We start from the raw sequence: 17,560 nt of genomic DNA, 5'->3' as shown, positions 1-17,560 counted from the left end.
TTGTGCATCTCAAACTAAAAGTGAAGAAGGTTTTTAAATTCATTGACAAATATTCTTTTCTACTCTAGCCACTAGGCCCGAAACTATGGTGGGGTTAATGGGACAGTCGATTAGATCGATTCCAGTACTCAACTAGTACTTATTTTATCGACCATGAAAAGATGAAAAGCAAAGTCGACCTCGGCAGAATTTGAACTCAGAACAAAACGGCAGAAAAATTTCCGCTAAGCATTTCGCCCGGCGTGCTATAGTTTCTGCCAGCTCACCAACTTAAATTCATTGACAATATTGAACAATATGTTAACATATGTCTTTTATAACGCAATAGATGACGGTAACTGCGTGTTTGGAAATTACCGTAAATATTTTATTTATCTTTGAGAAGTGTCTCATTATTGAACCTGCTAGCTAACCCGGTCCTCAGAATTCACCCATTTCTCTACGACTCAGCAATTTGTTTCCATCAAAATATTTCTCGCTTTCAGCATTTGATTTCACCAAGTCTGCTCCATCTATAGTTTTCACATAACGATCCTCCTTTCTGATGACTGCATGTCAAACATTCTCACGTCGTTTTCACTCTCTATTTTACACGCCTTCTCTTCATATTTCTACTTTGTGTTTCCTATTATGTCTTTCATACCAAAATCCTTCTGGCTATTTCTTCAACTCCTGTGAATAATAACACAAACTAACGTAATTTTCTGACATACAGCTTCCAAGGTGAGATCCAGCGAAAATTCGGTTTGGTAAGAAAACGGCAACGGTACATCTGTGAGTATGTTTATAATACATACACATACACGCACGTGCTCACTCACACACGCAGTTGTGTATGTATGTGTGTGCGTGTGTGCGCGTGTGTGTGAATAGGTGGATAGCTACAAATGCAAGTATATGTTAGAGTCCTACAGAAATATGTGTGTGTGTGCGTATGTATATATATATATATATATATATATATATATATATATATATATATATATTACAAATGATATGTGAGTATATGCATATATACGTACATGTATGTACATACCTACATCGACATGTATATATAGATGCATATCTGGGTACAGGACGTCACAAAAAAAAAACTATATATATATATATATGTATACCGGAGTAAGCACATGAAATATGCAACAAGGTGGAAAAAAGAGTACTCAAATACCAGAGGTAGAGTAATATGCTTTATTTAAAAGCAGCAGAAATATAACAAAAAAACCGTTACTCTGAGTTTCACGTTCCCGTTCATCGGACGAACGGAAACGTGAAACTCAGAGTAACGGTTTTTTTGTTATATTTCTGCTGCTTTTAAATAAAGTATATATATATATATATATATATATATATATATATATATATATATATATATATATATATATATATATATAGTAGAATAATAAACAAAATCTTTCTTGGTACAGTATAATATATTTGGAAAGCCGAGTAGATATGGCTTTTGGGTGGATACATTTTCTTTTAATGATAATGTTTCCATGGAAACATTACCATTAAAATAAAAATTATCCCCGCCAAAGCCATCTCTACTCATTTCTTCAAATATTTATATATACAGGGTGCAGTGGATAAATTGTAGTCTAAATTACGCAAAAATGAAAATAGCACTGGCTTCTTGTTTTAACAGATATATTTACAGACATTAGATAAAAATATCTAAAGAGTGAATTTATTCAATAAATTCGGCGTTGGCTTCCACAACGGCCTCCAGATATCTTCGGAATCTCCGTAACTTTCTGGACGGTCTCGTTATTTAAACATGTTCAGCTGAAGGGGATGCTTGAGTTTGTTCAAAATCTTTCTAGCGCGGTCTTTCCTCTTGCCCTTGATGGCTTGGAATAATATTTTGCCTTTTCCCATCTTGTATTAGGAACAACGAATAACGTCACTGCTTGCCTCATAAGTATACATAGCTAGATTGATAGCTAGCTAGCTAGCTAGATAAATAGATAGATATATAGATAGATAGATAGATAGATAGATAGATAGATAGATAGATAGATAGATAGATAGATAGATAGATAGATAGATAGATATTAATGCCTCACGTTTCGAGGAACTAAATAAGTCAAAAACTACCAAAAATAAGCTTCATATTTACTGAAAGCGAGGGAATGCAGCTTTCAAAATTTATCTCTTAAAAACATTTAACTGCACGGTAGACCACTGGTTTCTCAATCAATTCGGTAAATATGTTGCTTATTTTTGGTAGTTTTTTTTACTTATTTAGTCCCTCAAAACGTGAGACATTAATACACAGTTAATGAGGGAAAAACTAACAGTACATAGGCACCGCCTTTAGTCGAGCAAATCGACCCCAGGACTTATTCTTTAGTAAGCCTAGTACTTATTCTATCGGTCTCTTTTGCCGAACCGCTAAGTTACAGGGACGTAAACGCACCAACATCGGTTGTCAAACGATGTTGGGGGGACAAACACAAACACACAAACATAACCCACACATATACATATATATATATATATACATATATACGACGGGCTTCTTTCTGTTTCCGTCTACCTAATCCACTCACAAGGCTTTGGTCGGCCCGAGGCTATAGTAGAAGACACTTTCCCAAGGTTCCACGAAGTGGGACTGAACCCGGAACTATGTGGTTGGTAAGCAAGCTACTTACCACGCAGCCACAATTTTGATTTCACGATATTAATAGTAATATGTTATGAAATATATATACAATCGCTCGTGTTAAATACATTAATAATTTGATACAACAGAGCACTCAATATATATTCAGTATATAATATTCTCATTGAATATATTTAACTAAATGTTTATATATATATATATATATATATATATACGCACGTAGATTACACATGCAAACACCCATACACACACAGGCACTCATGTATATATATATATATGTGTGTGTGTGCGTGTGTGTGTGTGTGTGTGTGTGTGTGCATTACACACGTAAGCACATACATGCACATATATGTATAGGTATATATATGTATATATATATATATATATATATATATATATATATATATATATATATATATATATATATATAAAGGTATATTCATACTCATCTGTTTTATAGACGTCATCGATATACATTTCTTTACATTCTTTGTCTAGACAGTCATATACACCTTGTCGTTCAATACAATTAATATGTAGACAGAAAAAGTGGTCTGGTGTGTACAAGTTTCAAAGTCAGACCTAACAATCCATTCGAGGCTATAGAGACTAAGTAACAAGTTAGTTTAATAGACTGTTAGATGAAAATTACACAATTACCACATGTACACACTAACACGCAGAGACGTTCGGTTAAATCAAATCTACCTACACTACTGCCTAATTTGTTTATATATTTGTATGTGTGTGTGTGTGTGTGTGTGTGTGTGTGTGTGTGTGTGTGTGTGTGTGTGTGTGTGTGTGTGAGTTTGTGTGTTTGTGTGGCAGTTGTTTGTGTGTGAAGGCGCGTATTTTAGTGGTTAGAGTTTTTCACTCACAATCGCATGCATGTGGGATTTATTTCCGGACAGGGATTCGTCTTGTGATTTATGAGCAAAACATTTCATTTTAGGCTGCTATGTGCGTGGGACAGAAGCAGAATATTTGCTGCATCGGCTCTCTACATTGTGAGATTCAATAACATTTGATTAGAAACGGCAACCGGAAACACTCCTACTTTCATAGAAATTCTAGACGTTGTAACCATTCCAGTAACGCATTTATGTGCAGCAAGTGAGGTTATGGGTCCACCCAGGGTAAATTTCACAGGCACAGAAAGTACCCAAAGTCAAACAATCCCTAGACTACACAGACATACACACACATACACACATGTATATATAGAAGGGTTGGACAAAATAATGGAAAACCTTAAAATTTCAAACAAATTTATTTTAATATGGGGTAGAACCGCCTTTGGCAATAAGTACAGCTGGAATTCTACGAATTGTTTCCAAACGAACTTTTGTCCATTCTTCAGCTAAAACAGTTTCCAGTTTTTGTAGCAATGATAGTGGTGGATATCGACCCCTTACTTGTTTATCCTAAAATTCACCATAAATGTTCAATAACACTGAGACCTAGGGGACTGTGGTGGCCAGATAAGATATTCAACGTCACTAGAATGTTATTCGTGCCATTCAGTAACAACCTTACTTGTGTGAATCGATTAATTATCATTCTGAAAGATTGCGTTTCCCACCGGAAACAGTTCCGCAACCATAGGATGAATTTGACAAGATAAAATGCTTAATAACCTTGACTATTAATTCTACCATCAAGGGAAACCATTGGCCCGGCGGATTTCCAAGATATAGCATCCCCCCGCCGATCATCACAGATCCTCCTCCCTGTTTAACAGTTGGAAGATGGTAGTGTGGGTCAAATGCTTCTTTTGGCTGTCTCCACACGTATACTCGGCCGGTGGTCGGAAATAAGGTAAAGGATGACTCGTTTGAGAAAATTACATTCTTCCACTGCTCTAGGGACTAATTCTGTAGGTTTGACGCCACTCTAAACGCTTTGCAACGTTTGTTTTAAAAAGTAGTGGTTTCCTGGTTGCAGCCCTCCCCTGAAATCCGGCTTTGTGCAGCTCCCGGAGAAATGTTTTGTGGAAACTAGGTTTTCGAGGTGGTCATTAAGCTCTGCAGTGATTTTTGGGAGCTGTACCTTTGTGATTCTTTCTAACAATTCGCGTAAGAGTCCGACGATCCCTATCTGAATGTTTTGCTTTTCTTCCGGAGATTTGTTTGGAAGGGGAGGTTTTTCCCTTTTCCTCAAAGGCTGTCTTCACTTTCGAGACAGTACTTCTTGATACACCAAAAATTTCGGCTATGTTCGTTAAGCTAGCACCTGCCATACGAGCATCCACAATTTGAGATCTTTGAAAGTCCGATAGATCTGTCATGTTAATGAATTTTAATTGCTTATTTCTGATGATATCTAAAAAGAAAAAGGCAATTTTAGCAAAACATATTAAAGCAGCAATAATAGTAACTCAGAAAACATAAAAATAAACAAGATTTAGTCTGTTTTATAGATATTTTAATATAATGATGCTATGATGCTAGGTGTTTCCATTATTTTGTCCAAAACCTGTATATATATATATATATATATATACACAATTAATCTGTTGATAGAAAACGCTGTCTGTTGTGTGTGACGGTGTATACAGTGTATTAGCACTAATTTTGACTGTTTGAATAACAGAAAATGAAAAGGTAGCATCTCATCCAAAGGTAAAGTTATTAAATTTATTCAAAATATATCATCTCCCATGAACGCTGGGAGATAAGAGGTTACCCAAATATCCACCATCATTTGCCACCACGATCTCAAAACGGCAATTTGATAGCCGGCGCGAACATCATTGTATCGGGAACACTTTTCTAATATTACGATAGCTTCATTTATTCCATGTCATGTAACTGCAACACTAATTTTTATGCTCTTCAACGCTCTTAATTGTACATCGAGCTATTCCGAGTACACCATGGTATTCCTGGTTCAAAATGACACATGAAATGTCAAATCTGGCCCGAATGTCTATATATACAGATTCTCCTGTGTGCCTCAGAATATTTCGTAACAGCTGCATTCTAGATATTCTCACCCCGCTTCAATTTAAATATAGACTAGACCCACCGTACATTCTTTTCTGCTCTAGGCAAAAAGCCCGAAATTTTGGGGGAGGAGGGCCAGTCGATTAGATCGACACCAGTGCGCAACTGGTCCTTAATTTATCGACCGTGAAAAGATGAAAGACAGTGTCGACCTCGGCGGAAATTGAACTCAGAAGGTAAAGACAAACGAAGTACTGCTAAGCATTTCGACCAGTGGGCTAACATTTCAGCTTCCATTGGAATATATTAAATGTAATTTCCGAAACATTAACATACTCAAAGGCATTTTTAAAATAAAATTCTATAGAATTATCATATTATTGCTCTCATTATGTGACTAGTTTTCAACATTTGAATGAAAACATACATTTGTTTAATAGTGAAACGTTGTGTTTGAACGCATTTATTTACTAGTCTCCAAGCGAAATACCAAGAATACATCAATTACATTTTATAATTCTCGAAATGTTGACACTGTAAAACTTCCTCATATGATGCATCAAAATAAAAATTTAATTTTATAAGTTACTACAGAAGGCATGGGATTATTTTACATATATAAGAGTGTTGGCATAGCATGCTAGTATTCTTATTATTGGTTATTTATTTATGGATTGTAAAAGAAAAGTTCACACGAAATGATTTTATCTACTTTCTATTTAGATAAATATATTTTGGTGATTTCCTATCCTGTTCTGCCAAATAAACCCACACTTTCTCTCTCTCACATTTTGCCTATTTGCCATTGCCTGCATCTGGCTTTCCCATTCTCTTTCAGTGTCTCCATCTCTTTCCCTGTCTCTATCTGTATGTTTACGTATTCACGCGCGTGTGTATATTTGTTTTTATGCTTATATTTGTTGTTGTTGTCATCCTTTTTGTCTCGGGAGACAATGGAGATGCGCATAAACTAATATAGTCCGGTTTTTACATTTCATGTCCTAATACATCATCTGTGGCTATGTAGTCCTATCTTGGACAGGCACTCCCTGTGGCAGGTGCCGCAAATCTAGCGAAGTCTTTGCTTGGCTGGTTGAAATTCCATAGGTTCATGTTGACATCTTTTCTTGTCTTTCCATTTCTCCTCTCTCCCTCTGTCACTCGTTTGTGTTCCCTCGTCTATGGTGCGTCGTCAATATCCACGGTTGCTGGCAACCGCTTCCCAGTTGCTAATATTGATGTCGCAAGCTTTCATGTCCCTTTTGCAAACAGCCTTGTATCGTAAGAACGGTCTTCTAACATACCTAGTGCCCCCTAGCAAGTTCTCCATAGTGTATGTCATTGGGGATTCTGCCATCTTCCATACAACTAACATGTCCAAGCCATTTCATGCGTCTTTGTGTGAGGAGTGCAAACATGCTTAGTATTCCTGCTTGCTTGAGGACATATCTGTTGGGGATATGATTCTGCCATTTAATGCTAAGGATTTTCCGATGGCATCGCAGGTGAATTATATTTATGCGAAGCTCTTGGCGTGTGTATGGCGTCCAGGTCTCACTGCCGTACAGTAGAGTGCTAAGTACACATGCCTGGTAAATTTTCATTATTGTGGTCTTGGTCAACTTATTGTTGTCCCATGGTCGTTTGGTGCTGCCTTACCCATGGGTATATTGAGCTCGGCATCAAGGGATAGGTTATAGGTGACGATAAAGTCAAGATAGGTAAACTTCTCTACCTCCTGTAGTCTGTCGTCTCCAATATGTATATTTGGGATATCCGATGTAGCCTGACCGATGCTGTTAGTCTTCTTGAGGCTGATAACTAAGCCAAAGTCGCTACATGCTTGCTCAAAGCAGTTGCTGAGCCTTTGCAAGGCTTCTTCTGTGTGTGATAGAAGAGCGGCACATCTAGCAATGAGCATTTCCTTGATCAGGACGTTTCTCATTTCAGTATTGGTACGCAGACCCGAGAGATTGAACAGTTTCCCGTCACGTCTACTGTGCCGAAACACTCCATCATCGGATATCTCAAATTCGTATGACATCAGCAGCGAGAAGATGCCAAATAATGTAGGAGCAAGGACACAGCCTTGCTTTACCCTGTTTTGTTTTTATTTGGAAGGCGGCTGATGTTGAACTATTGTGCTGTATGCACCCTTTCATAACATCATGGAAAGATTTGATGATCCTTAGCAGCTTTGGTGGGCATCCAATTTTTTGAAGCAGGATGAAGAGGCCTTACCAAGTCAAAGGCCTTTTTCAGATCAATGAAAGCCATATATAATGGCATTTTCTGCTCTCTGGACTTCTTCTGAAGTTGGCGTATGGAGAATATCATGTCAATAGCTGATCCGCTTCTTCTAAAGCCACACTGCGATTCAGTATAAATTCGAGAAACAAGCAGTTGTAGCCTGGACAGGATAACACGAGCAAAGGTCTTTCCAACAGTGCTGAGAAGAAATATTCCACGGTAATTTTTACAATCGCCACGGTCAGTAATAAGAAGCAGGGTGAGGATTCTGCCTAAAAAATAGTCCATCACTCCAAGAAAATGGGCCGACCACGCATTAACACTGCCAGAACCTCGAACCCTACACTGCAAAAATGCTGTTTCTATCAAGGTTGTCCTCAGTAGCTGCCCATCCTCCTCTGCTGAAAGTAGGTGGAATTACATCAGGGAAGCTTTGTATACCACATCAATAGATACTTTCGGCATGAGTGAAAGGCAAAACCCAGATTGGTTCGGTGCTGGGCTCTCAGAGCTGGAACCAGTTATCGAAACAAAGTGCACAGTCCTGATGCAATACAAGAGCGAATCTTTCACAAAGTCACTCGAAAAACTCAGATGGGCAAGAAATAAAAGACAACTGAATGCCAGACACTGTGTAAATAGCCATTGGCAGGACATCTGTCAGAGTATCCCGTCAGCAGCTGACAATGGCGACACCCATGGGATGTATGCCGGTTTGAAGAAGGCCCTCGGTCCATCTGCAACCAAGTCAGCCTCTCTGAAATCAACTCTTGGAGATCTCATGAAAGACCAAAGCAAGCAAATGAATGGATGGGTGGAGTACTACCAGCATCTCTACTCACTGGAGAACACAGTCGCTGAGGTCATAATTGAGGGAGTGAAGATCTTGCCAGCCATGTGCGAACTTGACAGTCTGCCGTCTATAGCAGAGCTCACCAAGGCTATTGACTCCCTGGCCAGTGGCAAGGGTCCGGGAAAAGACGGCATCCTCTCAGAAATCACCAAAGCCGGCAAAAACACCGGTCTGCTTCGGCACCTTCAATAGTTTCTGTGTCAGTGCGGGGAAAATGTTACAGTCCGTCAGGATATGCGGGAGGCTATTATTATGCGTATGTTTAGGAACAAATATATATCTACATTCCCATGTATGTACGTATGTATGTCCGTATGTATGCATGCATGTATATATATATATATATATATATATATATATATATATATATGTGTGTGTGTGTGTGTGTGTGTGTGTGTGTGTGTGTGTGTGCGTGTGAACGTATGTGTGAATATATTTGCATACGTGTATGTCTGCATATGTTTTCGTATGTACAGCAAAAAAATATTTATTGGGATCCATGGTTTCTTACTTGTCTAGAGTGAATGAACGTGAGATCCCCTACGCCTTTGATACATGTAACATGTAACAGCCATTTCTCACTCAGAACATGTCGCTTTCTTTCAAAAGGCCAAAGACATTTTAGTCGATGCGATCCAATGTTTGGACAAAAGAAGGGTGGGAATGACGTCTGGAATATCTTTACTGATAAATGTGTTGGATAGTTGCTGATCCGCGGGTTGAAATAATACACCAACATGATGAGTCGAAATGTATTGTAAACATATCGACAATATCACCCTTGCAGGGGATGTGCCAACCATTTCAAATACCTCTAAAGTTCCTTTCTATTCCTGTTCACCTCCTATTACATGAACTTTCACTTCATTTGTTGAAATTCGAGCTCTTCCTACCGACTCATTGGAGCAATGGCAGCTATATAGAAAGTCATTTGTACTTGAATGTAAAATCATAATTATAATAAATTAGATATTTTCGGCAGGCTACAGCATGTATACTTGCATCTACTTGTCTATTAAGTGATTATATAGAATTTGAAGTTTCGGTAACGTAGTTAATGCGTAGATTATTAGGAAGCTAAGAAAAATAATTACCAGGCAGAAAAGAATTATTATGAGTAAACAAATAAGTAATATTGAAATCATTAATTTAAATGCGAGTTGCAGCTTGGGATTAGCTTAGGTGTTGTGTTAAAGTTTCATCGGTTAAGTATATATTTAAGTGTACACAATTGAACATTAGTTGGCATAAATACATTTTTGGAGTATATATTACTCATTGTATGTTAGCCAAAACACCAGACATCCTACCGGTTAGTCTTGGACATTTTCGAAAAAAGAAGAAATATTAACAAAAACAGTATAAAAAGAACCAGATCGTTTTTCTTACATTTTTTTTTTTTGTCGCAGAAAAATGAGAACCTCCAACTAACTAAATATACATTGTGGGAAAATTCAATTAACATTCAGTTACATTAATTATATTAAACATTCCGTTATGTTATCTCACTTAATTGTTTTACCTCTGTAAGTCGTATCCTTTTTGTGTTAATAAATTTCTGTGCATTTATTTTAAATATGAGTGCGAATCAGAGTCCATTTTCTAACTAGACACAGTGAAAGTTTTTCATAAATAGCCTCATAACATTTCTGAAGTGCTTTCATTCCCTCTCTTTCTCATTTTCTTTCCCGTATTTGAACTCATTTTCTCTTTGACACATCTATGTGCACATGTTTGTCTATGAGCATATATTTATGCGGACATGCAAGAGGAGCAGGTGGTCCATTTAGTGCGTTCGTCTCTTTGAATTGTTTACTGTATGAAGTAAATAATCATTGTAAAGTGAAAATGGAAGCCTGGAAACTCATTTGGTTCTGACGATCCCGTATTGGAAATGCCTCTGCAGAAATTTAATCAGAATTAGTGTGAGAAACTGGATTGAATAAGACAACATAGTGAGATACATGCAGAGTAATACAAAACAATTCTTGAACATTCATATGAAAATATTATGAGGAGGAACGTAGATGAAATGAAATAAGAGATACACGTGAATAACATGAAAGGTTTGCTAATCCAAGGGTTGAACTAATACACCTACGAGAGATATTCTAAATAGTGTATACTCATTGACAATAATCAATCTTCCAAGTGGGTCTCCAAACAGTTCGAATTCATGCAAATTATGTTACTTTTCACTATCTGTTTCAGTAAAAGTAGTAAGAGGGACTCAGAAGTTCTTTGTCAGCCTAACATCATGTAAGCGTTCTTTGTCATCAATAAGGCATTGATGATATCGATTAAACATTTTCCAAAAAATTGCTTAGATGTTATGTCACTTAGGAAATCTTAATATTAGAATATGGGTTTAAATCTCAACCATTTGCCATAAGAAAGGGAATTACTAATGTGATTCTCCTCGCCTGAGACTGGCATAAGGTTTGGTGCGATAACATTGCTGCTTAAATTTAAAAAGAATGTCCATTTAGTCTTATCAACAACTTGCGTAAACTGATATTTTCATTGCCACCAAAACGCTGATATACTACAATTTTCCCAATTTTCAAGACATACAACAGCACAATCTAGAGACTATGGAATCTCTATTCTATCACTAACAAATTTACTTGGAATATCTTCAATTGAAACTCTATACTATTCAATTCACTCATGTTTCACCTCATACGAGGGAACATCTATGCAAACGCATCGATTGCACCAAATGACAAAATAAATGAATAAATAAAAATAAATAAATAAATAACAGCCTAATCTTCTACCTATATACTCCTGTGATTTTTAAGATGTTAGTGCCCGTTACATAATATATTCCCAGACACACCAAAAAGTCATAATGTTCAGGTTTGAATTCAGCTGTATCACATTTGAGTCTGAGGTACGATTAAGCATAAAATAAGACTAACATGTTTGTGTGTGAGTGTGTATTTTGATTCAGTTATATAATGCAATGTCCGTGTTTGCATTTGCAAGCGTCACACTTTCGTTATGTTCGCGAATTGTTTTCGTCATTAGCTTCATACGAATGAAGCCCAAACTCTTCCCACACACTGTTTACATTAAATGGAGAATTTAACACTAGGATGCAAGTAAAAAAAAAATCGTTGAATGTTTTTGTATATTTTTGCTCTCTCTCTCTCTCTCTCTCTCTCTCTCTCTCTTTCTCTCTCTCACAAACACATGAACATATGCATACGTACAAACTTATATTGTGTTTGAACGTATGTATGAATGTATATGTCTATGTGTTTGCGTTTGTGTGTGTGTGTGTGTGTGTGTGTGTGTGTGAGAGAGAGAGAGAGTGAGAGAGAGAGATAGAGAGAGAGAGAGAGAGAGAGAGAGAGAGAGAGCAATAATATACAAAAATATTCAACGATATTTTTTTACTTGCATCATCCTACTGTTAAATTTTCCGTCTAATGTAAACAGTGTGTTGGAAGAGTCTGGACTTGATTCGTACGAAGCTAATGATGAAAACATTTCGCGAACGAAAGTATTACACAAATGCAAACACGGACATTGCGTTACATAACTGAAACAAAATAGGTAATTTATTGAATTATTGCCTAAACAAAACTAAATCGTCACGATTATTTCCCCGCATATAATGATCGGTGATTAATTTCCCACATTTTGATGAATGTTGTTCTATTTGAAACTGGATGACAGTTACTGATTGCATTGACCACTTAAAAATAAAAGTAACGCTGTTTGTGTTTTGAGTACTGCCACGGCTCTTTAATATTTGTTGTTCCTAGTCTAAACCTTTGGAAGCAGAACCCAAATTTAACATTATTAAGATTGTATTGTGAACAAAGAGAAACGCTGAAGCTGGCAGCAATCTTGCATTTAAAGCTTTGAAGAGATATGTGGACTTATCTTTATGACAGAATCACTTTTTGTGGGAACATATCAAGTACAAAACATCGTTTCGTTGTTCGTCGAAAGGTTCCTTCGTCTAATTTTACTATGATACCACTGCTACTTGAGCATGCTGTGGTGATTGTCCAGACGTCTTTTTAATGATAGAATTGGTAAATTTTTTGTTACCTGTCGCTATCATAGCAGCGTAATCTGCAATTCCTAAACATTGAATATTTGGAAGTTGGGACAGGAAACTTTTCTTTACATCTCCATATACTAGAACAGAACGAGTGCCATGTATTACGCGTATTTTGATGTTTATCACATCTGACACGGCAAGAACTACATTCAATACCACAAAGCATCTTAGTTACCGATCACATCCAAAGCTCGACAAATCCTATCTTTAGTATTCACATTTTTACATTGTTTTAAAATTTGGATACATAATCCAAATTACACATGTGCGCTTATATTGTAAAGTAAGTGTAGCTTGTTTGGGGTCAGCTTAAGTATACATATATACGTACGCACACAATTGCGCGCACACACACATATCACATATACATGGAATCATATATATATATATATATATATATATATATATATATATATATATATATATATATATATATATATATATATATATATATATATATATATATATGTATATACAAATGTAGTTCTGATATGTACAATTATATGGATACATACATGCATATATACGTATGCATACAAACATTGTTACAAATTCTCTGCAGCAGTATTTTCATATAATTATACATATCTCCGCAGAGAAATTCGTCCACATTTGATTGTAAATTTTATTCTAAGTTTAATGTTTGTGAACGAAAGGTATAAGTTGTGTGTGTATGTGTGTTTGTTTTTTTTTTTTCTAAGCTGAAAGAACGAAATAAGATAAATTGATTGTAAACATTTCCGGAGGCGTCGAAGGTTTTATCATTAATGAAAAATACCTTAACGTATTTATAAAGACTATGAATGAATTTCTGATATATTACATAACCTAATTGAAGACTACTTAAAAAAAGTCTGTCATATTACTATGGTATCTCCATTTTCGAGCATCTTCGTACACTTTCTTTATAATTTGTACCTCATAAAAAGAAAAGGGACACAGATATGATAAATGTATCTCGTTGAAATATATGAACAAATCCTTTGAAATTTGGTTTATGAAAAGAACAATTTCCGCCTTTCTCTGAAGTAATATCATAGCCTACAAAATATTGTAACACTTTTCAGAATACATTTCCCGGTTTTTAAATAGCCCTGTGTTTATTTCAATGTATTTTATATTCTAAAAGGAACATCTGACAACACATTTAGCCGAGAAGAGAATAGATAATAATAGTGTGTTCAGGTATATAATATAAGCAGTTTTCCCAACTTGTTGCATATATCCTTTGAAAAGAGCCTCAAAAAAGAAAGATTATACATATATCTACATTATTAGATGAACAAACTATTATAGCTGCTTCCAATGAAAGAGCAGATGTTCTATAATTCCTATTATACCATATATCTTGATGTCCATCAGGACATTTTGACAGGTAGAAAATGTTTTATGGGAAGGGTTTTAACTGTTCGAATTATTATGCCAACACACATGCACGTATACAAGATGCTTACACACAAACACACACACACACACACACAAACACACACACACACACACACACACACAGATGCATACGCACGCACAGACACACACAACACATACAGATACAAACACACTGACACCACGCCCACACTAATATAAGACATATTTACAGTGACTGATATGTAAGTAGATAGACAGAAAGAAAGATAGGTAGGTAGGTAGATATAAAGAAAGGAAGAAAGAAAAAAAAGAAAGAACAGAAGAAAGAAAGACAAAAAGAAATATGTATACATATAGATGTCATATATAGATAAATAGAGAAATAGATTTTTTTTGTTAGTAGTGAGAAAAACTGTAAAGCATTGAACGTATAGAAACTACTTCAAATAAACGTGAGGTAATGGATAATTATATATTATATATATGATATACATATATATATAAATGTAATACTATATATATATATATATATATATATATATGATATACATATATATATAAATGTAAAAATGTAATACTATATATATATATATATATATATATATATATATATACATATATATATATATATATATATATATATATATATATATATATATATATATATATATATATATATATATATATATATATATATAGATTCAAGGCTTGAATATGGTACTTATGCGAAGGCACCCGAATATCACATCCCAAAAGGATGGGTGATTAAAATCAAATAATAAGCAACACGGATTTCAAAAGTGATTGCAGTACGCACGTTTCATGCTACTTCAATTTATTTAAGTAATGTGAGCATTACCTTAAATGCAATATGAAGAGCAATCTTCAGCTGCACGAAAAAAATGTAGAAAAAAAGACATATTACAAATGTGGCAACATATTAAAACCAAGTGGGAGAGAGCAGAGGAAGAATATATAAGTACATCTTGACATAGCAGGGTCTATCAGGCTATATATATATATATATATATATATATATATATATATATATATATATATATATATATATATATATATATATATATATACATACATATATATATATATATATATATATATATATATATATATATATATATATATATATATATATATATATATATATATATATATATATATATATATATATATATATATATATATATATATATATACATATACATATATATACATATATATAAATATATATATATATATATATATATATATATATATATATATATATATATATATATATATATATATATATATATATATATATATATATATATATATATATATATATATATGCATATATGTTGTATGTAAGTACTTCATCCTTTTATCTACCTATCTATCTATCTAGCCGTCTACGTAGCTAGCTATCTACCTACCTGTGTGTTTGTCGGTCTGTCTCTCTAAAAATGTATCTATATTTTTTTATTTATATATATGTATAATACGGTACTTTATACATGTGTGCGTTGTGTGTGTATGTTTGTGTGTATGTCTCTCTGTGTGTCTGTGTGCGTTTTCGTGCCTGCGTACGAGTGTGTATGAGTACACATGGCTATAAGCGTCTTTTGTTTCTTCGTTCAAAATATAAATTATCAATTTCGATTATTATTCCAGCTGATATTGATATATGGAATTCATGTCTAGTTGATATGTAGCTCAGCTGTTTAGTAAGTGTTTAGGAAAACACGCCCAAGGGGCAGGGAAATAATTTAGGAGAGTGAATCAATTTGTGGACAGGTTTGGAACAAAGTTTACATGACGCCGAATGGAAGAGAAGTAAGTTCAAACGGGCTTAGATTCATATATCGAACATGAAATTACGCACCTTCGTAACCCAACCATTAAGTTAAGCATTATATTATAGCAGCTATTCCATTACAGATATATTTCAAGTATTAGTTCGTGCAAATATGGAAGTATTTCAGTTCATAAATATTTCAAGTTATGTATCGATCATTTTGCTTGCAACTATTTCATTGTTAATCAGATCTATAGAGCAGCCAAACGTCAAGAGAGAGGTTGCTTGGGTCCACTTGTATTATTCGCTGTCAAACAATATATCGTACAAGCCATCACACTACCTGCAGGTTATATACATTTTCATAATATAGATATCTATAGTTTATGTCAGTGGGGAATTCCGCACCTTCTGCGAATACACGAGTTATCTGTACACTATCAGATTTACTTAATGCAATGGATACCGGAAACGAAATCCGTATGTAACAATACGTAAGATTAAGAAAATATGCGAAATCACATTGGCGTATACATGCGCAAACACACACACACATATGCATACGTATGTATATATACACATATATACAAACACAGCGACACACTCTAGTTTGCATAGATATGAACCAAATATGCTTTTCTAACTTTGGCACGCTAAAATGAAATATATATATTGCTATCTCATTAGATTATTTAATACAAATAGTACAACACCTCTTGCAATCATATTATATTATATCATCTAATATAACATATCGAAAATGGATGATGCTGGTGACTTATTTGTTTTGAAATGCTTTCTTTTTAATGAATATTTGCGAGAATATATTTACAACTTAAAGAAAAGAACTTCAAGATTCATTTGACAGAAAGTGTAGAAGAGTAATTTTAAGTTTAAATCTAAAGTTCTGCGTAGATAGTTCTACTTATAACTTGGTTAGCTTGAATAAGTCATACTTTTTATTTTCTTTCAGATTAGCGTTTGCTGTAAAGGAAAGTCCATGCTGATGTGGATATTAAATTTCAAATCGAATTATTCTGGAAACACTCAAAAATCATTCTGATATCTACATGCTACTGCAGAAAAAGATAGTCCCTTTTACGTTGCCTATCATAACAGAAATAGGACAAGTGTCAAAATACTTTTCTCCGGCAAAGCGTAATTTGTCAGAATTAAATACAGGAGAACACTCAAAATTCCAAGTCCGACACAAAAATTAACTCCGTGGTATCCCAGAGAGAACATCAGAATTGGTAAAGCAAATAAATAAATAAGACAATACAAAAATACGACTACTAAATGATGTGCATACCAGGAAAGACTATGCGGGTCGAAATACACCATTATTTTAGTAAACTACGTAACGATAACGAAGTAACGCCCAAAAGATATAACACCATCTGATCTACGAAATACTCAACGATTTCCGTGCTTGACATTCGATTAAATCCCACGGACTAAACAACATATTAGAGGATGTATGCTAGTATGCATGTGATATATATATATATATATATATATATATATATATATATATATATATATATATATATATATATACAACATACGTATTTGTGTCTGTGTGTGTGTCTGCGTGTCTGAGTGTTTGTATATAGTAATGAGGAATGGTGAGATATATATC

Source organism: Octopus bimaculoides, chromosome 7, assembly GCF_046866305.1.
Source record: "Octopus bimaculoides isolate indiv1 chromosome 7, ASM4686630v1, whole genome shotgun sequence".
NCBI classification, from domain to species: Eukaryota; Metazoa; Mollusca; class Cephalopoda; order Octopoda; family Octopodidae; genus Octopus; species Octopus bimaculoides.
Note: the sequence above shows the minus strand (reverse complement) of the source record.